Source organism: Orcinus orca, chromosome 8 (assembly GCF_937001465.1).
Source record: "Orcinus orca chromosome 8, mOrcOrc1.1, whole genome shotgun sequence".
NCBI classification, from domain to species: Eukaryota; Metazoa; Chordata; class Mammalia; order Artiodactyla; family Delphinidae; genus Orcinus; species Orcinus orca.
In genome coordinates this window covers 10,845,534-10,851,964 of record NC_064566.1, presented here as the reverse complement: position 1 = coordinate 10,851,964, position 6,431 = coordinate 10,845,534, and the positions used below count along the sequence as shown (strand labels likewise).

Here is a 6,431-nt window from a genome sequence, read left to right as displayed (position 1 = left end):
ATTATTCAACCTTCCTTCCAATACAGAGACTTATGCTCATTATTTTATTTTTCGGCTTTGTTGAGGTATAATTGACAAATAAAATTTGTACGTATTTAAGGTGTACAATGTGACATTTTGTTATACATTGTGAAACGATTACCACGATCAAGCTAATTAGTATAACTTTCATCTCATATCGTTGTTTCTTTGTGTGTGTTGAGAGCACAATATCTACTCGCTTGGAAAATTTCAAGTATACAATGCATTATTGTTCAATTTAGTCATCCCGTTGTACATTAGGTCTCTGGAATTTATTCATCTTATACCTGAAAGCTTATACCCTTGGGCCAGCATCTCCCTATTCCCCCTACTCCCTGACCCTGGGTAGCCACACTTGTACTCTCTGTTTCTATGAGTTCAGCTTTTCTTAGTTTCCACATGTAAGTGATGTCACCACTTATTTTTCTGTCTACCTTATTTCACTTAGCATCATCTCCTCCAGCTTCATGCTTGCTGTCACCAACGGCAGGACTTCCTTCTTTATTAGGCTGACTAAAGTATATATGTTCCGTTGGTCAATGTGTCTGTTTTTGTGCCAGTACCATACTATTTTAATTTCTACACCTTTGTATCATAATTAAAAAGCAGGAAGTGTAGGGGCTTCCCTGGTGGCGCAGTGGTTGAGAATCTGCCCGCTAATGCGGGGGACACGGGTTCGAGCCCTGGTCTGGGAGGATCCCACATGCCGCGGAGCAACTGGGCCCGTGAGCCACCACTACTGAGCCTGCGCGTCTGGAGCCCGTGCTCCGCAACAAGAGAGGCCGCGATAGTGAGAGGCCCGCGCAACGCAGTGAAGACTGGCCCCCGCTTGCCGCAACTAGAGAAAGCGCTCGCACAGAAACGAAGACCCAACACAGCAAAAATAAATAAATAAATTACTAAACTCCTACCCCCGACATCTTCTTTAAAAAAAAAAAAAATCAGGAAGTGTGATATCTCCAGCTTTGTTCTTACTGTTCAAGATGGCTTTTGCTCTGGGATCTTTTCTGGTTCCTTCCATTTGAGTTCTAGGATTATTTTTGCTACTTCTGTGAAAAATGCCATTGGAATCTTGATAGGAATTGCATGCATCTATAGATAAGTTTGAGCAGCACAGACATCTTGAAAATATTAATTCTTCCAGTTCATGAACATGGGTTATCATTTCATTTATTTGTGTCATAGTTAATTTCTTTCATCAACGTTTTATAGTTTTCAGTGTATGGGTCTCTTACCTCCTCATTAAGGTTTTCACCCCTACTTCTGCATTCTTTTCTTAGTGAAGGCCTTTTAATGCACTGAATTCATACACTGTATTATTGAATGACTGTAGAACAGTTAGATATTTTTGTTCCCTATATGTTGTGTGATCTGCTTCTTTCTTTTAGATACAGAAACAATACTACTAGAAATAGCTTTATATGAATACCTTTTTCATCCCTTTGACTTCTTTAGAATTAATTCCCAGCAGTCGGAATATTAAGTGTCTAATTTTTTTTAAAAGATTCCCAACTAGGAGATGATGTACTGTCTCCTCTAGACAGAATATAGCAAATCATTATTCTTCCCCAAGTCCATATATACAAAGCTGAAACCTGCAAAGGAGACAACTATGAGGACATGTTCATGGCAAGCCAACACGGAGTAGTGGTTAAGTGTGTACAGTCTGCAGTATTTGGCCAGGGTTGGAGTCTGTGCTTTGGTTTTTCTCATCTGTAAAATAAGGACCAGAATGGCTCCTACCTCATAAGTTTATTTTGAGGTGCAAATGAGTTAATTGGCATAAAGTGCTTGGAATAGTCCCTGACACCCAATAAATGTCAGTCATTATTATTTGCAATGCAGTGGACGTTAAGGGGCACTCAATACCCGTTAGCTGGCATTTTAGTTTTATTTTGTTTTACAGTTTTCCCTGCTGTGACTCAGGATACTAGGCTTTGTCAAGTTGGCTTCATTATTTTAAAAAATTGAGTTGCATTTACTATATGCAAATTATGTGTGAGTATGTGTGTTAAGGCAAACGAAATATAGAAGCTGCCGTCAAAGATGCTAATAGTGTATTGTGCAGCCAGGGAGACAGGCATACACACAAATAACTCAAGAGTGAACAGGGTAGAGCGAAAGGAATGTGTTGACCATGTACCAAGTGTGAAAGAGCCAGTTTCAAGCTTCCAAATCAGCACTTTCCTTTGAAGTGCTTGGTGCTTCTGGCCATGATGGCTTTGGTTCAGATGTTTCCATAGAACAGCTGATGCACAGGGATTGTTCTGCAGTAGGCATTCCGGGAAAGCAGCCTGGCTAGAAAAATAAACTTCCTTCAGTTCCATTCCAGGGGTGATTGATGATAAGTTACCTGAATGAAGGATGAAATGTGCATTCATGGAATGACACTTTTCTTATTGAAAATATAGTGACCAGTTGTGGTTAGACAAACTTTTTTCTTAATTTCTGTATAAATTGTTTACTTTGCTTTAAAAATTTGCAAAAGATTGTACTCCACAGTTTGAGGACGACACTGCTTGTTTCTCCTTTTGTCATGTTATAAGTTTGCAATTAATTAAAATGATAAGAGCATTGATGTTTATTAAAGAATATTAGAAAATATAGAACAGGAAAAACACTTTTCAGGCTCATTACTCAGAGTGCATTCTTTCTACAGTGAGGTGATCCTCATTTTCAAAATCTCATTTTCTGTTTAGTATTATATCACAGATATCTTCAGGTTATTACATTGTCTTTATAAATATAACTTTAAACAATTGCATAGTATTTCATCAACTGAATCTAGCATTCCGTATTAAGTTGTCTTCATTATTCCCTATTAAAATTATGCTATGATTTTTACCTTGTATATAAAGGTTTTTGTTGTTGCCATTGTCATTCTAATTTCACATTAATTTCTAATTTTAGACTCCCAAAGTGTGATAACTAAACTCAAATGCTAATTTTTTATTTGGCAAATTTCAAATCTACACAAATTAAGAGGATAGTACTATGAATACTTAGGTATGCATTACTCACCTTGGAAAACTGTCAATATTTTGACAAAACATGAGCATTTAAAAATATTATTATTTTCCTAAAATGTTGAACCTCTCACCTCTCCACCAGCGAGCTTGGTGATGCTCATTTGTCCACAACGTTGCCAGCGCTGGGGATCATTGTTAACAACTAAACCAAAAGAAAACACAACGGTAAAACTTGGTTCACTTGTTACACCAAAAAAACAATGGTGGTTGAACGTTCTAATTTGCATATGTTTTTGGCCCTGCCCCTCTATTTTAGCAGGAAAGTGTTTTTGGCATGGCCCAGCCTCTCTGAGAATCCCCCTGAAAAGATCAATGCAAAGACCCTTCCGTAGGATGCTACCTTCGGCTGTTTGAATATCATTGAAAAGGTAATCCATAAACACAAGAAAGTATGTTTGCATATGTGCAAGTCTACCTTGCAGGAAATTAAAAGAAAATTTAAGAGTCATGCATAAGGACTGAGCGATTTAGAACAAAGGTGTGGTGGGTGAGATGGGACGGTGGATTTTGGTCATTGAGGGATTTCCTGAAGTTATACCCCAGGTAAGTTATGCTAGTTTCACTTATAAAATTATTTTGTGATAATTGTATGTAATATCACAAGAATAAGAGATTCCTTTATTATTTTTTCTTCAGTTTTATCGAGGTATGATTGACTAATAAATTTGAGGTTCCTTTGCTTTTTAAGTTTAGGGTCAGAGTAGAGTAATATGATTTTAAAAGTGTTTAAGAGAGGTTAATCTAAAAGTATGATAAGTTGGGTTGGTGGGCAGTGAACTAAACATGAGGGGATGAAAGCCTTATTTAGGGTGGACACCGTAATAATGCAAATGAAGGCAGATATGAGAAAGAAGGTAAAACAAGAGTAGGGTTAGTATTTGGTAAAACAAAACAGAACAAAATTGGATTGTTCAAAGTTTAAGAAAAAAAACAAAAACAAAAAATATGATACCAAAATTGTGAGTTTGGGAATGGGGAGGATAGCAGTGTGAGCTGTTTAACTTATCTGGGCTTCTGGTTTCCACCTTTGTAAAACAGGTAAAGGAAACACCTGTGTTGCCAGCCTTTTAGGGTGGATATGAGAATCATATGCTCTTTGTACAAATATGTACTTTTAAGGTGTCCTGGGGGTGATTGGACAATCATAGTAATGAAGAGGCATGAGAATGTTCAGGAAGGTTTGCTTTAAAAAAAAAAAGAGGAACGGAGATCAAGGAAAAAATGCAATTGGAAGGAAACCCTGTTGAGAACCGTTCTATTGCATGGCTGGCATGGGGCATGGCACTCTCAGACACCACCTCTCCGAGGTGTGTGTCACACCCTTCCCATGTTTAAAAGGAGAACCCTGATGTCCATAACTTCTCCAACGTCACACAGCTAGTAGATTAAGCAGTGCAGGAGGCAAGATCACCTTAACTGAACTCTAAAAGAAGCAATGAAGGTAAGGAATCAATGACTGCAAACTGTGTTTCTAACACAAGCAAGCTCGAGGACACAGGAGGATCACTTTGCCCATGATGTCCTTCCTGGTACCAGGGCTAATGGAAGAGCACGACCAGACGGGAGCGGTCCATTTCCACTTCCACCCCTTCTCAACAGACCAGGTAGTGGTGGCCCTCATATTCATGGCCTTCTTGCTGTTGTACCCAGGAAGCCTCATTGGAAATGTCACCACTGGGCTCACAGTCTGGTGAGAACACTCCCTCCATACCCCAGTGTACTTCTTCCCCTTTGCACTGGCCATGCTGGAGACCGGCAACTCCACCAACATTGCTCCCTTGACTCTGGCTGGCGTCCTTTCCATGGGGAGGATGCTTATCTCTCTCCCTGGCTGTGGAGCCCAGATGTTCTTCTCCATCCTTCTCGGGGAATCTGACTGTCTTTCTTGCTGTCATGGCCTATGGCAGGTACGTGGAAGTCTGTCATCCATTGCATTACAACCTCATCATGAGTTGGCAGCTCTGTGGGCAGATGACTTTAGGTTCTTTAGGTCTGGGATTCCTGTTGGTGCTGCCTTTGACCATTCTGATCAGACACCTTTCATTCCGTGGCCACAATGAAATCTATCACTTCTTCTGTGACACGCCTGCCGTTATGCGCCTGGCCTGTGCAGACACCCACAGGCATGAGGCAGCTCTCTGTGCCATCAGTGTGGCCGCTGTGGCCATTCCCTTGCTCCTTATCTGCCTCTCCTATGGCTGCATTGTGGCCACCATCGTGAGGATGGATTCAGCCCAGGGAAGGCGCCGGGCCTTCTCCACTAGTTCCTCCCACCTCATGGTGGTTCTCCTGCAGTATGTGTGTTGTACCCTTATCTACCTGTGTCCCAGCTCCAGCTACTCCCCAGAAGAGGGCCAGGCAGTGTCTGTTGTCTACAACCTTTTCTCACCAGTGCTGAACCCCTTGGTCTATAGCATAAGGAATCAAGAAGTGACTAATGCAGTGAGGAGACTATGGCAAGAACGTACTTGATCAGGGAGCCAGAAATATTCCTTCCTAGAAAAAACATTCCTCAAATCAGAAGTAGGGACATGATCTGAAGGACAGGAAGCTCAAAAGGAAAAAGGAGGGAGTGGAGAGATGACTGTCCCATGGCTGTCTTGCCTGTGAAATGCTAATCAGTACTAATTCATCCACTTTGTATTAGATTCCAATCATGAACATTAGATTGCCTACAAAACCAGCCTCCTCTCTCACCATAGTGCTTAGAATAAGGACTAGCACAGGAATGTCAGTGAAGGAGAGAATGATTGAATGGAAGGATAAGATGATAACAGCAGTTGATAAAGCAGATGTTTTGAGAATGGGCCATCATGCACATTTCAGGCTATAGGTAACATTCTCTTACAAAGGTGCAGAGCCAGCATGACTAAGCACAGGCAACAGAGCACAAAGTTTAGAGCTAAAGGAATAGATTCAATATGGAGTCAGGTTTGTTCTTCTTTGTAACAGTAGTGTTACTGACCCAGGCCCTTGTACTCTTTTTTTTTTTTAAACCCCCCATTTATTTATTTTTGTTTTTTTTTTTTTGGCTGTGTTGGGTTTTCATTTCTGGGTGAGGGCTTTCTCTAGTTGTGGCAAGCGGGGGCCACTCTTCATCGCGGTGCGCGGGCCTCTCACTATCGTGGCCTCTCCTGTTGCAGAGCACAGGCTCCAGACGCACAGGCTCAGTAGTTGTGGCTCATGGGACTAGTTGCTCCACAGCATGTGGGATCTTCCCAGACCAGAGCTCGAACCCACGTCCCCTGTGTTGGCAGGCAGATTCTCAACCACCGCACCACCAGGAAAGCCCCCCTTGTACTCTTTAATCAATAGAAATTGATAAGAGGCCAGACGAGAATTTCAGGCAAGTCTTTATTGGGGCTTGTGCTGCAGTGTGAG

At 41.3% G+C, this 6,431-nt stretch overlaps 1 pseudogene; it reads left to right on the top strand.

The window, feature by feature from the left end:
* Positions 1-4,489: 4,489 nt before the first annotated feature.
* Positions 4,490-5,902, top strand: LOC101273334 (olfactory receptor 10V1-like; annotated as a pseudogene).
* Positions 5,903-6,431: the final 529 nt, after the last annotated feature.